The sequence below is a fragment of the Amblyomma mixtum genome, chromosome 10 (genome assembly GCF_055824585.1).
Source record: "Amblyomma mixtum isolate Tamu chromosome 10, ASM5582458v1, whole genome shotgun sequence".
Classification (NCBI taxonomy): domain Eukaryota; kingdom Metazoa; phylum Arthropoda; class Arachnida; order Ixodida; family Ixodidae; genus Amblyomma; species Amblyomma mixtum.
In genome coordinates, this window is record NC_143021.1 from 145,752,359 (window position 1) to 145,775,854 (window position 23,496).

At 52.9% G+C, this 23,496-nt stretch overlaps 1 pseudogene; it reads left to right on the top strand.

Moving 5' to 3' along the window:
* The first annotated feature begins 2,468 nt into the window (after positions 1 to 2,468).
* The window catches only part of LOC149327218 (uncharacterized), a 34,771-nt pseudogene continuing 13,743 nt past the window's right edge, over positions 2,469 to 23,496 (top strand).

The following is a 23,496-nucleotide window of genomic DNA, read 5'->3' on the forward strand; positions in this document are numbered from 1 at the left end:
CGCTTCAGACGTTTGATTTTTCTTTTCAAATGTATTATTTCTCGCGTGATCCAAGGAGTTTTTTTACACGTTTTCTTTGTTCTATTAGGAATGTAGTTATCAATGCAGTACGTACAGATTTCTTTAAATTTATTCCAGAGCTCATCAACATTAGTTCCTCGAAACATGTCAAGGTGTAAGCTGAAGTAGTCTAACACACTTTCATCATTAGCTCTGGAGAAGTTTTTCACGGAAATAATTTTTGCAGGTTCACTGTCGACATATTGTTGAATGGGACAAGTAAAAACCACCATGCAGTGATCAGATAACCCAGTTTCAACTGAAACAGTAAAACGTTCTGTTTCTTGGCTGAGAAAGACGAGGTCGAGAATAGATGCAGCTTCACCGTGTATGCGCGTTGGGTGCTTAACTCCCTGTTGCAAATTATGAGTCAGCATAATATCACACATGTATGAGGCATTTATGTCATTGTTTGTACTAGGGAAGGGACTATTCCAGTCAATATTTTGGAGATTAAAATCACCGACAAGGTATATTTTATCACGGCGAAATTTAGACATGTGATCGGCCAGATCACATAAATATTGAGGTGGTGAATCAGGTGGTCTGTATACAGCAAAAAGCACGAACGATCTACCCCCGTACGACAGTTTTAAAGTCACACTTTCATGGTTAGCTATTTGCTGCAACGAGTGTGCCTCTGTGTTTTGATTCACCAGGACCGCTACTCCCCCTCCACGTGTTGCTCTATCACGGCGAAAAACTTGATAAGAGCGGGGGAAAACAGTTTCATCATCAATATCATCTCTCAGCCAAGTCTCAGTTATAACTACGGCGTGTGGATTGTGAATCAACAAGATAGCCTCCAAAGCCTCCGATTTATTTACAATACTACGTGCATTGATATTAAGTAAGCGAAATTCCTTAACACGAGGTTGAGAATGTCAGTCTCTGCTTTGATAACTGTTTTTATCACCGAGTTGAACTCTGCTGTTATCGCTGTCATCCCAGGTGTAAAGCATTTTTTCGATTCGCAGCTTGTCATTTATCAAGGTAACTTTTTTTCCTTCATCCCTTTCTGTTTTCGCGCTGTCCCACAGTAATTTACGCTTCCTAAGTGTGTTTCGTGAATAATCGTTCTGTATTGAAACATTACTGCCTTTTAGTTTCGAGCAGTTTTTAAAGAGTTCTTGCTTTTCGTTATAGTCCTGGAAGAACACAATTACAGGGCGGTTTGTTGCCTTTTTGCCCAGCCTGTGTATTCTGCCCACAGAACTGCAAGATACATTAAGCTTTTCTGCAAAAACTTCAGTTAGAACCTTCTTTTTCAAGTCAGCCTCAGATTCCCCGGGTTCCTCTTTTACTCCAAAAACAATAAGGTTTGAGCGGCGGCTCCTGTCTTCTAAATCAGTTATTTTCGCCTGGAGTTCATATAATGTTTGTTCTAGAGTGTCAATCCTGTTTATCTGCTTCTCCAAGGCTGTAAACCTTAGTCTCATATCATTCATGAGTTTTTCCATATTGCTCTGTTGCTCTCTCAAAGCAGTTACTTCAGTGGCTAGGCCTTTTTGCCCTTTAAGTAATTCTTTCAGCATTTCACTAGTATCCGGACCGGGATTAGTTTCAACGTCTCCACATAGGAGCAGTTTGCACATACAAAAAGCATTGTAGGCAATTTCAACGAACTGCTGTGGGCACGGCAGGACCAGAAGACAGCGGCAATCACTTTTAACAGAACAGTAATCGGTACTAACCTGCACAAGGCAGAAGAGAAGCTTGTGAGATCACATGCCTACGCTGGTTCCGCCGCGCCCACTGAAGACAAATTCTTGTTGACGTTCTTTTAAAGGCGATTCGGACAAGGTCACGTGGTGGATAGGTGGCGTTTCAGGCTTGATGTCACGCGGGAATGGACAATCAAAAGGAAGAGGCTCCAAAGGTGACGGTGCAGCCAGAGAACACGTGTCGGTTGCTGATCCATTTACTGCAGTCGTTGATGCGGCAGAACTGGGCAAGAAAACCTGCACAAGGCAGAAGAGAAGCTTGTGAGACCACATGCCTACGCTGGTTCCGCCGCGCCCACTGAAGACAAATTCTTGTTGACGTTCTTTTAAAGGCGATTCGGACAAGGTCACGTGGTGGATAGGTGGCGTTTCAGGCTTGATGTCACGCGGGAATGGACAATCAAAAGGTAGAGGCTCCAAAGGTGACGGTGCAGCCAGAGAACACGTGTCGGTTGCTGATCCATTTACTGCAGTCGTTGATGCGGCAGAACTGGGCAAGAAAACCTGCACAAGGCAGAAGAGAAGCTTCTGAGACCACATGCCTACGCTGGTTCCGCCGCGCCCACTCTGCACAAGGCAGGGTGCTTGTCCGTAAGGCCACCACTTAAAGTAGAGAAGCCAGCCACTTCTAGGTGGTAACCCAGCTGGCAACCTTTTCTTGGCTGCTGAAATCCTGTTTCCCGGATGTCCAGTGGCGGCAATGTGCAAGTGATATCACATCGCACTTTCTGCAATTACTAGCGGGGATTCCTTCTGCCAGCTATCAGTGAGGTCTGGGTTTTTTCCCACTTAGGCGCTTTCAAATTTAAGCAGTGTCACAAGCACCCCCGTCTGTAAACTGGCATTGCAAAGGGCGATATGTTGTTGTATATGCATAATGGAAACTTCACCTGTTAAGAAAATGTGCCAGCAAATGAACACAACAGCGCATGAACATAAGTAACACACGTATTATAGCAAATCTCTATGCCTGTCTTTTTTACAGACTACATGCAAACAGGCATGCATGCACCTACACTGCTCTAACTGCGGGATCGAAATATGGAGCATGTGATAAATGTAAATATTAATGATATATTGATGTTACGAAATACCTTTTAATAAATTGATTACTTTTGTATTTTGTAAATAGTGTAGAAAGCTCTCCCCTGTCCTTTCTTGCTGTCGCTCCCCTCTATACTTCTCCTCCCTTTCCTCTCCTTTTCCCTTTAATTTCTGCCGGCTCCAGCTTGTGTGCTTAGACATTAGATAGCAATTGCCGTGGCCGGCAGCACTCTTTTCGTCAGCTTCTTTTCTTTTTTTAAAAATGAACCACAACTACATGGGAGGACACTAGAATGTTTCATTTTGCATGCAGCTGTTTGAGCAACGGCAGGCCTTGCTGCTGGTTGACCTAAATGGTGTGGCGGTGGACCTAGCAGGCGATGGGCGGAGGGATTCACTGGGCTACAGTGCCAAATACTTAACATACAGTGTGCTGGCCATGCAGCTTGGGCGCATTATTGATACGGCACAAGTGCAGGTTGGGGAGGTGAGTTTTTTGATATCTCCTCTTTCAAGCAGTGAGATGAACCAGTACAGTAAGCTTATTGCACCCCTTTATGGAGTCACCTGCGGTCCCGAACAGTGTGCCTATGGAAAAGCAGGGGCTCATCAAGTACTTGGATGCACTTCAGGAGAAGGGCATCGCCGTAAATTCTCTAACCACAGGTACTGTTACAGTTGCTGCTTGGTAGCATGAAGAAAAAACTGAAAATCATGCGATAGCACCAATATTGGGAGTCTAGTTAACCATATCCATAGAAGCGACAGTGAATTCGCTAAGCTTCACAGGTTAAACTTGCAGTAAGCCATTCACACTTTAGAGAATTCGGAGTTATATCTATATCCACTTTGGAGACGCACTGTTTCGTAGTGGCTTGGGCCACTTGCTAGCCAGTTTGAATTTTGTGAATGGCGTGAACTTTAACCTTAAATATGCCAACCTCAACTACAGACAGTGGCATAGGATAAAACTGATTTAACTTCTGCCGCTGCCTTTTTGTTTTCTGGCATGAGAAAATGCTAAATTGAAATAAGAACTCTCAGGTGCTGAAACTAACGGCTCTTGGTTTTCTTAATACAGACCGAAGCTTATTGATTAACCCAAAGTTCATGGAGTGAACGTCTACATTTCCAGACCGACATCCTGGTGTGAGGAGCTACTGAAGAGTCAGCAGGCCACAGATGACACACTGGTTTGATGTTTGGCATGTTGCCAAAGGTGAGTTGTAGTGTGCGGTCTCTTGGGTGTAGACGTCAAGACATTTTTATAAATGTGATAATCCCATGCATTCTAGGCCTCAAGAAGAAGCTGTGGGCTTTGAGCAAGAAGTACCCCATCATTGCAGAGTGGGTGCAGCGCATAGTGAATCACTTATACTGGGTAGCTGACGCCGGTGAAGGCAACGGGGTCCTCGTGGTCATGTGGAGAAGTTTCCTCAACCACATCTGCAACGTCCACGAGGGCCATGATGGACCCTACCGCAAGTGTATGCACGGCCCCATGGGGGACAGGCACTGGATGAAGCCAAGTAAGTGACGCAAAAAGCTTCGTACTGAACATTGTTTTTATTTTTTATGCTTCTGATGAACAGCTTGCAATGAAACAAAAAAAAAGCAATGAAAAAGGAGATACCCGACTGCGGGCCGCACTCTATGACAAAAAGAATTTGCATGCGTTGCGCACTGCATCAAGAGTAGGGTTTAGATTTTTCGGTTTTCTTTCCTGAAAATTCGGCACACCTTTTTCCGCAATTACTGCACTAATATTGTGTGATCAAAGGACAATTAATGCACCAATCTTGCGTGATCAAGAGTCACTCGAAGTTTGTCTCTGTATTCTTGCCAGCATTCACAGTTTATACCAGTAATTAACATGTAAATGGTAGTACTTGGAGCTGTAGTACTCTGAGCTAGATGTGCAGCATCTATACTTTATGGAGAAATATGCATGCCAAGTTTTATATTTATTTTTTGTAGCCTCGGAAGCCTTCATGAGCCTCAAAGCACTAAAAGTCTGCTCCGCTGCTACGCGACCTTCACCAGCTCTCTCCAGAGTTTCAGACGTTCTCATTGGAGTCCTTCAACAGCGTGCTCATCTGGTTCGCTCCTAAGGCCAATGCTTTCTCACCGGATATGATGCAGGCAAGGTACAGGGTCGTCCACTTTTAGTTAGAACGCGCTAGCGCGTGGCCGCACTCTTCAGAGGGCCACCGCATGCGACACAGTCGCTCATTGCAGCAAAGTGGCGCAGGAGAAGGTTTACCTGGACATGGTGCTTCGCGTCATCTGCCACTTCGCTTCGTTGCGCAGCCGTTTCGGACGCAGTGACCCTCCAAAGAGCACGGCCATGCGCTAGCGCATTCCAACTAAGAGTGGACGACCCTGTACATACAGCTCTGACAGGTGGTTTGCAATCGTATAATCTCCTTAATACTTCTTAGGACCCAGCTCGCTGTCATACACTTCAATGAGAACACTTACAGAGAAAAAGCTGAAACCAAGGAAGGAGAGAAGCAGTGGAAGGTGAAGTCTTCCAAAGCAAGGAAAGGGCATTTCACAGTATCCCCCCTTGAAAGAGAAGCTCACTTTGTAGGGTCTGCTCGCGGGCAGGTCAAATCTCGCGCCGCTCACCGCGGGTAGCCTCGAACCCTTTCTCCCGAATGGCGGGGCGGGGGGAGCGAGGCTAGGAGGAAGCCTTTTTAAGGCGCGACCACGAAGATGTCCAAGGAGTATCTGTTCTCGCTTCGGCGAGCGCGGCTTCGGCCGCTTATCTGTTTTTTGAGCAGCGTCCGCTCCGGCGGACGCAGTTGTTGCTGCGACGCGCGTCTTTCCTTTCCTCTCTCTCCTTCCTCTGATTTTTTAACTCTCCTCTATCTGCACGTGGCAGCGGTGGTGGCTTGGCTCGAGCCAGTAGCAGGCCCGTGCAATTTCCTTTTCATCCTTCTCTCTGTCACAACAACAACAACAAGGCTAGCTCTCTCTTGGACCAGCCCTGCCAGAGGACCACCTGACCCCGCTGCCCAACGACGACGACCGGCCCCCCCGATGTGAGATTAAACCTTTTCATACAAAGACCTGCCTCGAGTCACTGCCTGTGCGTCCCCGCGCAGAGGAATTGCCCACAAATAATGGCGCCCAGCGTGCGGCTTTAATTAACACCTTGTGGACAATTTTTCTGCCGATTTTGGGACGTGCAGCCGGACTCGTGGCAGGCCCTCTTTGTTCAGGGTCACGCCGGACCGCTAGGGTTAAGGAGCGGGTCAGGCGGAATGTTCGCGGGGTAGCGACTTGTGTAGTGTTGTAAATTTGTTAGGGGTTTTGTGTTATTTATGTAGTTTTCGGGCGTTTTCTGTTGTGTATCTCCGTGTGTTTGTAGATAGATTGTTGTGTATATGAATGTTCTTGTTGCCATGAGCAGTTAGCCGGTGCGGCCGGACAGTTAGCGCGAACTATGCCTCCCAGAAAGGATGTTTCAGCCACGGCTTTGGATGGCGGGGCAGCCGGTAGTGAGACGGCCGACGCGGCGGCCGTAATGGGGCAGGTGACTCAGATGTTTGCCGCATTAGCCCGTCAGCTCGGTTCGGTGGCTGGCGCCAGCCAGGCCGCAGCATCGGTAGCATCGGCGACAACATCGCGCCCGCGGATAAATATGGAGGTCCCCTCCTTTTCCGGGTACACGGACGCGAAATCAGTCAACGAGTTTTTACTACAACTCGACGACTACCAGACGGCTCTGGGCGCCCCAGATGACGTAATGCTAAGGCAGGTCCTGCCTGTAGCACTCGTCGAGAGCGCGGCGCGATGGAGGCGCTGCCAGCCGACTTTCCAGTCGATGGCGGACTTCAAAGACCGTTTCCGCGCCGAGTTCTTGCCGCCTGATTATGAGCGCCGGATGCTGGAGGAGCTCGCGTTGCGCACCCAACACCCAGAGGAAAGCCTCCTCGAGTACGTACGCCCAATGCAAGAGCTGTACAAGAGGGCAGATCCAACGGCAACCGACCGAGATAAGGTTGCGCGTGTGATCAGGCAGTGCCATCCACGCTTCAAGCCGTATCTGCGGGGCCGCAGTTTTACAAACCTCGACGCCCTAGCGCAGGAGGTCAAGACCGTGCAGGTGGATTTACTGGCCGAACTGCGCTAGCAGCCGCCCCCCAGGCCGGCCGAATCGCTGGAACCGGGATGCGCATGGGATGGAGGCCGAGAATGCGCGATGAGGGGTCAGCGCGCCGAGGTAATGGCCGTGGAAAGGCAGGCGGAACCCCCTGTTGTCCCTCGCGCGCTGGACCCGTACGCATTCGAGCAGCGGCGTCGTGCCGGCCTCACAGGCCGCGCGCCGAGCGAGCGTCAGGAAGGCGCGGAGAAAAGGGAGAGTCGTCCCCAACCGCTTCGTGGAACGTGTGGGGTTTAATTGGGGGGGATAAATCCGTATTCCCCGCTTAAGCGCGGCTGACTCAGTTCAAAGCCGCGCGGACCCCACCCCGTGGTCGCGTACGCTACTGAGCGCACGCCGACCACGGCGGGCCGTGCTCTACGGGAACAAAGGAACGGCCCACTGGCTGACACAAACAAGGCATTTATTGCTATAGCAACAATAACGCCAGCTAGCAACAAAATACACTGAGGAATCTAGGATGTCCGACTCACCAGCACGGCTACGAGCGAACGTCCGCCCACGGTAGGGCAAAGGGAACTCCGAGATCGAGCGGGACGGGCTCGGCGGGAGTAAGTTCCGACCGAGGGGGCGCCCGTCGACGAAGAGCGAAGCTGCGAGCGAAACGTCTGCTCGCTTCCCGATGCCGAGGGAGAAGACCCCCCGTAGCTCCCCGCGAGCGCGCAGCAAAACGCCATCCGTGGCGCTGGTGTCGCTGCGACGCGAGCGCCCTCCCCTGTTAGTGGAAAGTCACCGAACCGAGAGGAGTGCTTTGCGGAGGAGCTAACCACAGGGAACTAGCGCGTTGAGGGAAAGCGAACGCAGGGGACGAAAGCGTCCCCACATCCCCCCAACCTTAAATAGACCCACGCGCCTGCAAGTTACATGCTATGGAGGAGTCTCCTGGTCTTCATGCACTTGAGGCAGGTCGTGCAGCGGAGGTCACGCCGACAGGGTGCACGCAGTCTTCCGCGGTATTCCGAAGGCGGCGTGAAGGTCTCCGCTGGGACGACTCGCATGGCCCGCGGGCTAAGTGCCCGCAGGCCCGCGAAGAGGAGGGCCGGTTGACCACTGCAGGCCAAGATTCCGCAGTAGTCGCCAGGGCAACAGCAGCCAGACGTGGCTGCTGTCTGGTCTCGCCACGGCTGCCCCGGATGGATGCGGCGAACAGGATACAGGCCGCTCCGTCGCAGCAGGCGGCAGCGAGACGATGTGCACAGGACAGCAAGCCGCAGTGGCTCCAGATCTGTAAAATTTCCGAAACACACTCCGCATGCCTTTAACGTAGGTCACGGGAGGGGAAACGGTGTACACAAGGGCCTGGTGACTCAATGCTCCACTCGCTAGCAAAATGTGTCGGGCGGCTGTACAACGCAAAGTTCGAGTGAACAAAGCCCTTTCTTGAGTTGAACGAGAATGCTCGGTTCATGCGAGGTTAAAAAAAACGGGTGGGCCAGCAAAGTGCGCCCCCTCTCAATACCACGGTCCGGTGGTCGTGTCACTTTTGACAAGGTGCAGGCAGCTATGAATAGCCTTAGGCCTCACTACCACTGTGAAGGTCGACGACCCCCAACAAAAGAAAGACCCGAAACGGGTTTCGTGCGCGCAGCCGCGAGGAGACATCAGCGTTGTGGGGTGGTCCTCCCCGCTCACTGCACGAAGCAGCTGCTAAGTGATCGGCGCCCACCGTATCGGACGGTGTCGGAACGCCCGGTGCCGAGCTGCAATACCAGCGAGCTCGTTAAGGCACCCGTGGCCCCAGGCCACCCGGCTCCCAGAGCCGCGACTCCCAGAGTCGAAAAAGAGACAGCGAGAAAATATATACAGAAAACTCGGACCACCCACGCGGCTTCCGTACTCACTCGCTTCGGGCTCGGCAACTCCGCGGGCGCTAGGCCTCGCGCTCCCTCGATGCGGACCAAGTGGTTCTTGAAGAAACTCCAGGAAGAAAACTTCACAAAAAAACATGCTGAGCATGTCGAAAAGTTCAAACATGCTGCAGCGCAATACACCTCGCACTCAAGAAAGCATGCCGCAGGTCCTAGCGATCAAAATTCACTCTAGGCCTAGCACTTGTCAAGTCCGGACAAAGAGCGTTCCTCGAACCGAACAGACTGTCGTCCAATGTTCCAAGAGCAGGCCCCACGTTGGGCGCCAGATGTGGGGTTTAATTGGGGGGGGGATAAATCCGTATTCCCCGCTTAAGCGCGGCTGACTCAGTTCAAAGCCGCACGGACCCCACCCCGTGGTCGCGTACGCTACTGAGCGCACGCCGACCACGGCGGGCCGTGCTCTACGGGAACAAAGGAACGACCCACTGGCTGACACAAACAAGGCATTTATTGCTATAGCAACAATAACGCCAGCTAGCAACAAAATACACTGAGGAATCTAGGATGTCCGACTCACCAGCACGGCTACGAGCGAACGTCCGCCCACGGTAGGGCAAAGGGAACTCCGAGATCGAGCGGGACGGGCTCGGCGGGAGTAAGTTCCGACCGAGGGGGCGCCCGTCGACGAAGAGCGAAGCTGCGAGCGAAACGTCTGCTCGCTTCCCGATGCCGAGGGAGAAGACCCCCCGTAGCTCCCCGCGAGCGCGCAGCAAAACGCCATCCGTGGCGCTGGTGTCGCTGCGACGCGAGCGCCCTCCGCTGTTAGTGGAAAGTCACCGAACCGAGAGGAGTGCTTTGCGGAGGAGCTAACCACAGGGAACTAGCGCGTTGAGGGAAAGCGAACGCAGGGGACGAAAGCGTCCCCACAAACGAGAGGTCCTCCGTCCACACGGCGGGTGAACGACCGGCTTTGCTGGAATTACAACCAGCCGGGCCACATGGCACGCGAGTGCCAAGCTAGGCGTATGCAGGGAAACGCCAGACGCTGGCGGTGATGTCTGGTGGCACCGGCCTTTCACCGTCAGCGGGGGAATTTCATGGTTGTCAAGGCGCTAGTCAGGAAAAGAACTCCCGCGCCGGTGACGGGGAGGCCTTTGTCCCGCTCGCCTGTAGAGCTCAGGGAGTCGTTCCGTGCTCAAGCCCATTTATGCTAGTGCAGTTAGCGGGTCGATGCTACTCTGCACTCGTAGACACGGGCTCAACGCTGTCACTGGTCGGTGACGAGGTGTACGAGGCCTGCCGGATAGGTAACATCCGTGTCAGACCGGCCGAAACCCCGTTAAGCTTAGCAGCTGGGGCGGCAAACGCAAAGGGAGCAGTGCGTCTTACGATGCGCTTTGACGGCAGAAAGCGGAGACATCGCTTCGTCTATCTGCCTGGCTTGTCGATATCAGTAATTCTGGGAAGGGATTTTCTCTCGAGCGAAGGCATTGTGCTCGACATTGGGGAGAATGGCTATCGTTACAGCCAGCTCGCCCCCCTCATTCCCTTCGAAAGCGCATCCTTGCCCGGCTGTCCTGCACAAAAGGTGGGTGTCCACACCTCTTCGACAGAAAGGCAGGGGAGCTCCCTCGAGATGCTGAGAGACGGTGGCCCGTTAGAAGCGATTATTGCGTCTTTCTCAGGACCCAGTAGTCAGCGCCGAAGGCTCGCGGAAACTTTACTCCCGTTTTCGGATTGCTTCACGGAGAAACCGGGCAGAACCGACCTGCTTCAGCACGAGATTCAGACGGATGATACGCGCCCTTTCAGGTGTAACCCGAGGCCGTTAAGTGCGCATAAGAGGCAGCTTCTCGACTGTGCCCTTGACGAGATGATTGACACCGGTGCGGTGAGACCCTCACAAAGTCCCTGGGCGTCACCAGCGGTTCTAGCGCCGAAGAAAGATGGATCAGTCAGGCTGTGTGTTGATTATCGTAAGCTCAACTCACTGACGCCTACGGTTGCGTACCCTTCTCAGTCGATCGAGGCTGTGATGTACGCGTTAGGGAACGCGAGGTTCTTCACAGTCCTAGATGCAAGCAGAGGGTACCTGCAGATTGAGGTGGCCGAAGGTGACATTGAGAAAACCGCATTCACCTGCCACCGCGGGCTCTTCGAATTTACTAGACTCCCGTTTGGTTTGTCTAACGCCCCGAGCACGTTCATGCGACTGATGGACATCGTGCTGGGCGATGCAAGGTTCAACTACGCCATGGCGTACCTCGACGACGTTGTGATATTCTCACAGTCGTTCGAGGAGCACCTCATTCACCTGAATTCCGTTCTCGATAGAATGAGACGTGCCGGTCTAACCATCAATCCAAAGAAAGTGCAGTTGGCATCGAAGAGAGTGAACCTCTTGGGCTTTGTCGTGGATGATGGCACACTGAGACCGAATGATGACAAACTGCAGGCAATTCTGAGCAACCCCTGCCCCATGGATGTGAAAAGCTTGCAGAGGTTTTTGGGGATGGTTGCGTTCTACAGGCAATTCATCCCGCGCTGTTCGGAGCTTGCAAGGCCGCTGAACCTGCTGTTGCGTAAAGGCTCGAAGTGGGTCTGGGGCAAGGAACAGAGTGACGCATTTGTTGCCTTGGCTCGCGCGATAGCGAATACCGCTAGTCTGCGCCTCCCCGACCTGAACAAGCAGTTTGTCTTGCAGACAGACGCTAGTGACTACGGTGTTGGAGCTGTTTTGTTACAGGAACACGAGGGCAAACTGCGCCCTGTCGCGTTCGCTAGTCGCACGCTCACATCGGCGGAGCGGAATTACTCCGTGACCGAAAAGGAATGCCTGACGATCATGTTCGCATTGTCGAACTTCGACATGTACCTAGACGGAGCGGTCTTCACCGTGCAGACAGATCATCAGGCATTGTCTTGGTTAAAGAGGCTCAAGAACCCCGCAGGCAGACTCGCGAGATGGGCGCTGACGTTGCAACGTTACGCGTACGCCATCGAGTACCGCCGGGGCAGCTTGAACAAGGTGACCGATGCTTTATCGCGCGCACCGTGGAATGCTGGCGGAAGCGCTTCAGAGGCGCAGCCCAGCTTTGTAAAAAGCGGCGTCACCGCTGTTGGAGAGGAGGAGAGGGCGGACGGGAGTGTCGCGCCCGGTTTGGAGAAAGAGGAGACGGACAAAGGTCCCGCACGGTGCTGTGACGGAAGGGAAACACAGCAGCTCGTGGCGGCGACCGCTCGCCTGCCTAGGAGCGAGGCAGAAAGAAATCTGTCTTGGGGAGTAGCGGTCAGTAGAGAAGAGCTGATCGAGGCCCAGAAAGCAGACGGTCTTTGCCAGCGGGTGCTGAAGGAGCTTGCGAGCAGCGCAGCTTGCACCGGGAACGCTGAGGGCAAGTACGACGCGTATCTGCTGGGCGATGATGGCTTGCTGCTCCGCTATATTCCCCAACTCGACGAGGAAGAGGCGATAGCATCCCCTTTCCGAGTCGTGGTCCCGAGAAGGTTGCGGAAACGGTTCCTGCAGTACTTCCATGACTCAGCGCTGGCAGGCCATGGCAGCGGCAGTAAGACTTACGACAAGTTATGCCGTGTCGCGACCTGGCCAGGCATGAGAAAGGATGTGCTGGGATACGCCCGTACCTGCCCGGTATGCCAGGTAGCCAAGCCTCGGGCGGGCAAGCCCGCTGGCATGATGAAGGCGGTAGTTAGCAACTACCCGTGGCAAGTGGTCGCGTGCGATATCATGGGACCCCTCCCTCGGTCCGCGCGCGGAAACCAATTCATCCTGGTAATAACGGACCACTATTCCAAGTGGGTTGAGGTTTTCCCCCTTAGGAAGCTTGTGTCGGAACGAATTTGGGAAAAACTGTTGGAGACTCACTCGTTTCGGTTTCCCTTCCGACCTGATTACAGACAATGCTTCTTATTTCACAAGCAAAGTCTTTGTAGACTCTTGTCGGGCGCTTCAAATCTGCCACAGGAGAACGAGTCCCTACCACGCTCAGAGCAACATAACCGAGCGGGTGAATCGAAATCTGAAGAGCATGCTGGTCGCGACGACCGAGCAGCACAGAGATTGGGACGCGCGGCTGTCCGAACTGGCGTTCGCTACAAGGACAACCGTGAACAGGTCAGTGGGTATTACACCCGCTTACTTGAATTTTGGGAGAGAGATCGCTTTTCCGCTAGAGAATGCCCTACTCGACGCGGCGGGGCCTGCGCCCCCTCCGCTTTCGCAGTACGCGGCAAGGCTCCGGCAGCGCGTGGAGGCAGCGCAGCGAGCAGCCCGCGAAAACCTCGATGTTGCGCGCATGGAGCAGGCGGATCAGTACAACAAAGGTCGCCGTCACGTCGTTCTCAACACGGGCGATTTAGTACTAAAGAGAACGCACCCACTTAGTAACGCAGCGCGCGGTTTTGCCGCGTCGCTAGCGCACAAGTGGGCTGGGCCGTACGAAGTTACGGCACGGACTACGCCGCTCACCTACCAGCTGCGGTTGTTTACAAACGGCGAAACCGCCGGTCCGGTGCATGTCGCTGATTTGAAGGCTTTCCACCTTCGCAAGGACGATGACTGCGAAGCGGTGGAAAATCAGCGCGATGCGGCGATCTCACCCCCGGGAGGACGAGCAGGTAGCGGTGCGGTTCGCAACCGACGCTACAACCTGAGGACCAGGGAGCACCCGTGTCTCTCGATTAATAATCACTCGCCATGCTCTCGCCCTCTCAGTATGTCTTCTAGGAAGCTCCAGCGGACCGACGCCCGTGGCTCGGACTCCAGAAGGCAAGGCAGACCACCGTCGAACGGTGACCGCCATCAAGGCGCGCCACCCGGCTGGCGGCAGGAGCCGCGCGAGTAGCGCAGGTTCCACGGCCGCGGTGGCCCCCACCGCCAGCCAAACCACGTGCCTAACTACTGGAGAGCACCTCCCAGTGGTGCAGGCCAACGCAAGGGCGCCAGGGATCATCAAGCGCAGGGCACCCTTCAGCACCCAGCCGGCGCTTCGGCCGCCGAGCAGCCGTAACCCAGGGGGTCCAGGAGCCATCGGCCGCTTGTACAACGACGAGGAGCGGGCCGGCCTGTGCTCGCTTTGCGGCACACTTGTCGTGCACCGGCTCCGCCATGAGGCCGGTGCGTTGCATACCTGGCATAACGGCGACTGCAGCACTTTTCCCCGCCGCTGCGCCACTGCAGAGGGTCAGCCCGGAGGAGGCGGCCCTCCGCATCCTCCAGTCCAGCCGCCCAGACCTGCTGTCCCCGGCGGCTGAGGAGCTTTGGAGGGCGCTGCCGGCAGGGCCCCCAGTGGAGCCAGGCGCCTAGCTCCCCCAGGCGGCTCGTGAGGAGCCCATCCAGCTAGCGGTGAGCGGCCCCCCGGTGAGCACCCCTCCCCCCTGCGACGACTCCATGGATAACGACCCGGACCCGGAGGTCATCGAACGCCTACTGGCGGACCCCGGGACGGACGTTTGAGGGGGGGGAGATGTAGGGTCTGCTCGCGGGCAGGTCAAATCTCGCGCCGCTCACCGCGGGTAGCCTCGAACCCTTTCTCCCGAATGGCGGGGCGGGGGGGAGCGAGGCTAGAAGGAAGCCTTTTTAAGGCGCGACCACGAAGGCTAGCTCTCTCTTGGACCAGCCCTACCAGAGGACCACCTGACCCCGCTGCCCAACGACGACGACCGGCCCCCCCCCCCGATGTGAGATTAAACCTTTTCATACAGAGACCTGCCTCGAGTCACTGCCTGTGCGTCCCCGCACAGAGGAATCGCCCACAACTTATGGTAAGTGGTCATTAAACCTGTGGGAAACTCAATGTCCACTTTGAAAATGCAGTGCAAAAAACAGTGTCATGCTAATGAGCAATTTTTATTGGCTGAACGTGGCTGTATCTGCTCCAGAAATCAAACCCTTCATTTCTAGGCTGTTGAATAAAAGCAGCTGCTAAGTCCACTAACTTTAACTAAAGGGCAAGGATCAAAACAAGCTAGAATAGAATACTGCAGTGTATAAATGTTGTACAGGGGATTGTGATGTGAAACAGCAAGGATACTGTAATTGGAACATGTTCGTAGACACTAGCGCAACGGCCGTAGGCCAAAGAAGAAGAGCACAAAAGGAAGGGCGGAAAGGACAAACAGCGCTGTGTTCGTCCCTGCTATGCACCAGAAACTGAGAGCCCTGTTTTATTGATAAGGAGATAAATAAATAAATGCACTATATCTCCTTGCAGATTACGTCGATGTCTTGCTGCAAAGCTCAGTATCCCACTGCAAGGAACATTCGTACAGGGAAAGCTTCGACAGTTACCAGACCCTGCCGACTAATTCTATGTCCAGTGTCTATGAAAGGCCAGCAAAGGAAGATCTAATTATATCACATCGTTGCCGTTTCAAAACCCCAGAAGCTGAGTGCAATACCTGGGCACTCTTCACGTGGCACAAATTACGCAGCCTCTCACTGTTTGACCGAGCAGAGCTGCTGACCCGACGAACCGCAGCGGTGGCCTAGTGTTGAGCATCCTTGCATGCGGGAGGTGCTGGGTTCGATCCCCAGTGCTGCCTTGTATCCATCGATGATACAATGGGTACATGCTTTCCCCTGGTTTGGTTCTCGGCTTCTAATAAGGTGAAACACTTGGGAAATGGGTCTTTGACCCCACCTTGAAAAGTTGAAAATATATTGTGCTATGGTGTTCTCTGATCCATAGATGCTCTTGCGCCATAAGAATCTATAATCATCAATCTGTTGACCTGGCGAAGGCACTGACCATTGCTTGTCAACACAAAACAGGAGATGCTGAGGTGTGACAGCTTGCAAGAGGGTGTATATACATGTGGGCAGCTGCCATGACAGAGGCTGAAATAAAGTGTTGTGAAAGCCAATAGTTATGTTGCTATGTGCCACTGAGAACACAGCTGAACAAGACCAGCCACTCCGTCTTGTGAATGATTTATACATACTACAACTCTAGCTATACCTAGCTGCAAATGAGTTGAAAGTAATTTCACAGTTAAAACCAAGTACAAAATAAATCTTGGTTCCTTCATCTTTCCTGATAAAATAAGATCAGTTTAGGGGCAACCGCTCACAGTCGTAGCTAAGTGGTTTTGATACAGGGATGTCGCACACCAGGAAGCGGGCGGAATCAAACCCTGGCCACATTTCCACGAGGGCGAAGATCAAAGATGCTGCTCCTCAACTGCAATCGAAACATAAGTCACAGCGTCAGCACTCACACCGGCTTACAAAGCATACAATGCCCGTCCTGCGACAGGCTTGAAATATTTTGGCACCATATATGAATGAAATGCCATTCCTCCCACATTTATATATGGCACAAAGCAGGCAAGAATCCTGATGAAGAAAATGAGTTTTTTTATACTGGGGCAACTTAAAAATAAAGGGCACTGACATGCAGGCACAGTGATAAAATTCAGAGGTCAGTATACAGAGAAGCGACGTTCACCTTGAACTAAACGGCAGGGTGTCGAACCCTACGTAGCTGGCAGATGGGAATATGCCCCTAATGCGAGCGACGATGGAGGCTGGCAGCACCACTCTGTTCCCTATGCTCAGCGTGCCCCAGATCCAGCGCGTGAAGAGCCGGTAGGCTACGTAGCGGTATTGTCTACAAAGAACAAGTGTTACGGCAGGGCATAAAGCCACGTTTTTTTTGCGTGACACTTCACTGCTACGTACCTATTCAAATCGTCGTCCCCCTCGCCGTCAACACTGTTCAAGAATTCTAAGAATACAGCCCGCAGCACCTGCGGGGTGCAGCACAGACTGTCGAACGCAGGGTGCTCGGTGATGTAGCCGTCTTCAGGTACGGACACACTGGCGGCAAAACGCGCGGCATGCCGCTGGCGGCGCCACCCGCGCCGCGAAAAGGACGGCCACACTCGGCGGCAAAGAGTATGCGCGAAAGAGCTGCCGCGCAAAGCTCCCTTTATGCCAAACAGGTCGAGGTCCGTGATTCTGCAGGAACGCGCGCGCGGCACCGCCGCCGCCGCTGGCATGTAACTTTGCTAGGAGCCAAGAGGTGGCGACACAGACGCTCCCCACGTGACAAAGCCGGGCGCCCCTCATTGGTCTCCCCTCTCCGCGGCACGCGGCAAGCCGCCGAAAATGGCTCCTCGACCCATTCGCTGTGCAGCAGATAAACCCGCCGCCGCGGCAGGTGGCGTGCTGCGCGCGTTTTGGCGCCAGTGTGTCCGTACCTTTTCTGCTCGTTCACTGCCTCTGGCTCGCCACGGCAACACAGTAAGTCGTCGTTTCCTCGCAACGGCCGCAACTGCACCTGCTGATACACAATATGACGAAGAGCCTAGGTGCGTCCGCCCTATCCTCTCGTGCACCGTTTGCGTTAAGTGGACATGAAACAGGTCTTCGTGAAATAGAGCTGCGATATCTGTTATCTACCTTGGCGCATGAAATAGAAGTTTATGACAGACGATGCAAATATAATCACCCCCGCAGGGGCGTCTGATTCATGCAGACGTTGGTGATTTGCGACACCACGGGTACCTGAGCATTCGCAGGGACATCCCAGCAGGGGCATGATGGTGAGCAGTGCGCCACCACGGACCCGAGCACCCGCGCCTAGCCGTGCGTGGCATCGCCGTGCCCGGGGAAAAACGGGATCCTGGTGGTTGAGCCGATGCCGAGCGTTTGGACCTTTAAGGCCCCTCGGCGGAGGCAACACACCACTTTGGCCCCAGCTTCCTGTAGACGGCACCTCCGGCCTGACCCGACCGGGGGAAATCGGCAGTCGCTTTTTCCTGTTCTCTCCAGCAGTCGTCCTTTCCTGTTCTCCTCTCCATCTTTCACTTTCCTATCTCTTCCTTACAACTCTCCTGTCTCCTCCTCTCTTCCTGGTTGTTTTTCACTTTTCACAGGCGGCTAGGGTTAACCTTGTGTGGCCAACTACCCTGAGTTGCGTCATATTTGGTTAACGTTTAGGTGTACAGCTGGCGTGTCCAGGACTTGCTTTGAAGTTCCTGTCCCGTCCCCTTGTTGGGCTCCATGGTGGGTGGCTGGCACCATGATTGAAAAACTTGAATTTTTTATGGCTCCCCCCTCCCCTTTCCAAACCTGATCGCTCTCTCAAGAGAGGGCGGAACGATGCAGATCATTTTTTTCCAAAAAAGAACGGTCAGTTTTCCCAAATATCATGTCATCCATACTGAAGTACAAAATAAGCAAGCAAGAATCCTGTCTCCCTTCCTAGTGTCAAAGTGTTTGACAGAAGCCTTGGGCATTGGCTACAAGGTATAAAAATGACCAGCGGTGACTTACTGCTCGAACTGCAAGACAACGTCCAGCACTCAAAACTCGTAAACATTGTGTCTGTTGGCGATATTCCTGTATACGCGACTTCACACCGAACTTTGACCACTGTCCGGGGCGTAATATCCGAAAATTATTTTGTCCACATCACTGAAAAAGAGATGCTCGAAGGTCTGAGTGACCAAGACGTCACAGACGTTCGCCAAATCAAGATCCGGAGGGATAATAAGGAAATAGACACAAAGCCCATGATCCCCACGTTCAACACCAGCACACTCCCCGACACAATCGAAGTAGGATATCTGAAAGTTAACATAAGACCATACATACCCAACCCTCGCCGATATTTCAACTGTCAAAGGTTCGGCCACGGCTCACAAAGTTGCCGCGGTCGGAAAACGTGCTCGAAATGCGCCTCGAAGGATCATTCTAATCAATGTGACGCCTCCCCGCACTGCGAAAACTGTGAAGGAGACCATGCAGCATACTTCAGGGCGTGTCCGTCCTGAAAAAAAGAAAAAGATATAATCACCGTAAAGACAAAGGAAACCATTTCATTTAAAGAAGCGAGAAGGCATTTTGCACTCACCAACTCATTCTCATTCACAACAAAACCCAACTTCGCCGATGTGGTGCGTGGGCGCGGCGCACCACACCAGGCTTCGGCACCCGTCCAGGTCACACGCAGTGAGCCTGTGGCGGGGCGATCCGCGCCCCAAGGTGGAGCAGCTAACGCTACTCCGCCTACTCCAAGTCAGGCTGCGCAGACCCCCGGGTCGGCGGGCCTCAAGACCTCTTCCCAAAGGTCGAGGTCAAACTCGAACGTGAACGTGCCTCCTGCACGTTCGTCCAGCGCCTCCCCATCGGAGAGTCGGCGGAGCTCCCTGGATGGGTCAAATAAAGACGGGCCCCGAGTCACGGGACCATAAACAACTTGATCTAGTTTTTTCACTCGATAGAAACACAAAAATAAGATGGCTTTCATAATACAATGTAACTGTAGAGGACTTCTAAGCAATTACAGTGACGTAAAAGACATACTAGGAACACACGCTCCCGTAGCCTTATGTCTACAAGAAACAAATTTAGGTCCCCCCAAAAATAACTTTCTTAAGAATTACAGTTTTCCGCCGCGATCGAGAGCAGGCGACCAGGTTGTCGGGAGGCGTAGCCATCATAGTGGATGGATGGAAAACTTTATTAAGCAAGCGAGTTTGGACCGTGCAAGGTCTCAGGGCCACCGCACAGACCTCACATTACGCGCCATGTGCCCAGGCCACGTAGGGCCATGGCACTGGCACCCCGGTTCACACAGCGCAGTTGCGTCTCCGAGTCCTGCGACGCAAGGAGGGCCTCCCACTCCTACCATGTACCGATGGCGGGCTGTCCCTGCGGGGGAGGATCGGCAGGGCAGCCGAAGAGGATGTGGTCCAGGGCGGCGTGCGATTCTCCTCAGAGAGTGCACTCTGGGGAAACATGGCGGAAGTAGGATAGACGCTGAGGGGTAGGAAGAGTTCGGGTCTGGAGTCGCCTCCAGAGGATTTGTTGGGAGTGGGATAGGCGGGGGTGGAGAGGGGGATAGAGTCGACGAGCAAGGCGTGCTTGTTGAGTTAGTTCTGAGAACGTGTGTGCCCGCTCCCTGGAGAAATCCCGGCTGGGGTCGCCATTTGCCCGGCAAATAAGTCCTCGGGCTATGTTATCGGCGGCCTCATTTCCGGGATTGCCAGAGTGAGCCAGCACCCACACGAGCTCAATACGCCTATCGTGATTTAGGGTGCACATTCTCAATATCTGCCACGCGGGGGGATGGACGCGTCCGCGGGCGAAGTTAAGAATGGCTGTTTTGGAATCACTAAGTATATAAGCCGCATTGGTTTGTGCAATGGCTATTGCTATAGCTGCTTCCTGTGCTTCTTCCGGGCTACAAGGGGAGTCTATGAAATGGGTAAATGGGGGGGGGGGGGCTGCTGGATGGTAAGCCACAGCTACTGAACGGTCTGGAGCACACGCGGCGTCCACCCAGCGCATATCCTCTGAAGTGCCATATTCTTTATGGAGAACTTTGGCTCGCGCGACTCGGCGGGATTGATGGTATTCAGGGTGGACATTCTTAGGAAGGGGTTTCAGGATAAGCGCGGTGTGTATGGCGCGAGGGAGAGAGATGAAGTCTGTCGTGTGTGCCGGTATGCGAATTCCCAGAGAATCCAGTGTATCGCCCGATTTCCGTGCGTGCCAGACGAAGGTACTGTGTATAGCGATGTGCATCTATAAGTTCTTGTATAGTGTTGTGCATTCCTAATTTGAAGAGCCTGTTCGTGCTAGTGCTCTTTGGTAGGTTCAGCGCTGCTTTGGTAGCCATGCGGATTAAAGCATTGATCTTGTCTTTATCCGCACAGGAGAGGTTCAGGTAAGGAGTGGCGTAAAGAATGCGGCTAAGCACAAAGGCGTGCAGCACCTTGAGATTGTCTGCTTCGTCTAGACCGGCTCGTGAATGTGAAACCATTCTAAGAAGATGGATGACGGAGTAAGTGGACTGTTTTAGTGCTTTCAGGGTAAGGTTGTTTTTTCCCGTGTCCTGTAAATGCAGGCCGAGAATGCGGAAGGTAGGTGTTTGCGGTATGGGAGTGTCATGCAGGTAGATCGTGATGGTGGAGTTAGGGACGCGCCGCGGGCGGATTATGAGGAGTGCGGACTTTGTGGGGGAGCATTCAAGCCCAATGTTTGCCGCGTGAGTGGCTATAGTTGTGGCAGCTTCCTGAAGGGTCGATTCTATGTCGCCATCCGAGCCGTATGTGGTCCAAACCGTTATATCATGCGCGTAAAGTGTGTGTCCTAAGTGCAGAATGCGGCTGAGAGCCTTGGCCAGGGGGATGAGGGTGAGGTTGAAGAGGAAGGGAGATAACACCGCCCCTTGCGGGGTACCAATGTTACCAAGCGTGAAGGAGGGGGTCTGTATATCATCTATATGCGGTGAGGCTGTGCGACCGTTTAAGAAGGCCCGGATATAGTTGTAGGTCTTAGGCTCTAAATGCAGCTCTTGGATGCCCTGCAGGATGGCGCTGTGCGTAACTTTGTCGAATGCTTTGGTGAGGTCGACTGCCAGGTTTGCTCTGGTGTGATGTAACATGTCATTGAGGATAACGTGTGAAATCTGCAGTAGGGCGTCCTGTGCCGAGAGGTGGGCTCGAAATCCTACCATAGTATGGGGATATAGTTCATGGCATTCCATGTGTTGCGTGAGACGGGTGAGGATGACATGCTCAAAAAGTTTGCCCAAGCACGAAGTCAGCGAAATGGGACGGATAGTGAAAAAAGGTGTCCCGGTTCGAGAGCTTAAACTAAAAACAAGACTCGAAGCTGTCGCAGCCACTCTGGTTGCTCGCAAAACCATTACTGTGTGCTCACTATATATCGACCCTACATACACTACATAGTTAACACTACATGACTTAGAGGACCTTTTAGAGCAGCTACCAGAGCCATACCTGGTAGCTGGAGACTTTAATGCACATTCATGTTTTTGGGGAAGCGAGAAAACTGACGCTAGAGGCCATCTCATAGAGGATTTTATTCTATGCAATGACGTCTGTTTACTGAACTCGAATAAACCCACATACTGCTCCCCAACCTCGGGAAAAATGAGTGCTTTAGATTTGTCTTTTAGTTCACCGTCTGTTTTTAATGATTTTAACTGAAGCGTTTTAAACAATCCATATGAAAGTGATCATCCCCCTGTCGTAATAAGTCTCCCATCCTCGCCAACAGTCGTTCCCACAAAACCACGGTGTTGGAAGCTGCATTTAACTGACTGGCAACTTTTAGTGCAGAAGCCACATTAGAGAAAATAGTTTTAGAAAATATTGGCATCAATGAGATCAATGAAAAATTCACGGATTGTATGAGAACGTCGGCTTCATGTCTCTGCAGTTTTTTTATATTTTGTGTCATAATTAGGGAGGCGCGCCACTCCCTTTGTGTCACGGCGATGGAAGTGGAGGCCGCTGTGCCTTCTGTGGATCCCGGTGGGTCGGCAACGGCCGCCCAGAGGAAGCGCCTGTACGCCACGAGTGACTCCAGCAGCCAGGACACCGTTGTGTACGGTGATGACTCCTCGAAGCGATGACTCCTCGACCGACGATGGGTTCGTACCCGTCGTTAGTAAGAAGGTCAAGCGCAGACTGCGCAGACAAAATGAGTCGACGTCAACGACGTCCTCAAGTACGGATACGGTCATCAGGGCGCGAAGTGCCGAGGCACATACAGCCTTGTTCGTGTCATTGGAGTCTACGGACAACGTGAATCTCCTAAACAGGCAAGCCATCTCCGTGTTTCTTGAGAGTCTCGTACCAGGAGGGATTAAAGACGTTAGAATAAACCCCCACAAGAACATCATTGCCATTGATGTCATGAAGCGAAGCGAGCTAGACAGTTTGGCTGCCATCACCAAACTTGGCTATTTCAGTGTACGTCCTCTTATTCTAAAAGACAGCGGAACCACGGCTGGCGTAATTTACAACGTCGACATCGCCATCCATGACGTCGACTTGCCCATCTTAATCAAGCCGGCAACCAACAGCATTTCCATAATGCAAGTTCAGCGCCTTGGAAGGTCTACATACATCAAGCTGACGTTCAAGGGTGACTGCTTTCCATCATATGTGAAGGTGGGGCACTTTCGTCACCCAGTTCGTCCATTTGTACCTAAGCCGCTACAGTGTAGGAAATGTATGAGGATTGGCCATGTGAGCGGCGTCTGTCACAACTCTATCGTGTGCCCAAGATGCTCTGAGCCACACAGCGGCGACAGTTGCCGCGCGACTGCCTTGATGTGCGTCAACTGTCGTGGCCCTCACGACTCTTCCTCGAAGGACAGCCCTCGCCTTAAGGCCGAGAGGGTGGTACTGAAGCAAATGGTGCGTGACCAATCCACCCACAGAGAAGCCGCTGCAAAGGTGCGACGACGTCGTTCGCGCCGCCGCCGAAGGTCGTTGAAGGAAACAAATACCTTCGAAGAGAAGGAGCATTCATGGAAGTCCTACCTATTGCAGGAGGCATTACCATAAATCTTCTCATGTCCAGGAAATTTGGAGCGCTATAGATCCATTAAGAACGACACAGTGTGGCTCAAAAGCAAACCCCCTGGGCTCCAAACTTTTGACAAAGGCTGTACGTTCGAAACGGTCTAAAGTGCGTAGAGGCGAAAGCGTTTTCCGCACCACTTTGCCTATGTGACACTGGTGACGTCACTACTGGATTAAGTCACACATAACCGATGACGAAGTAATGACAAATTACTAATTAGTGAGTAATTAGTGATGAATGGATAAATACTAATAAACTGCTAATTAATGACTCTTAAGCTTCGCCCTTAGGAGTGGAACGCGACAGCGTGTTGTA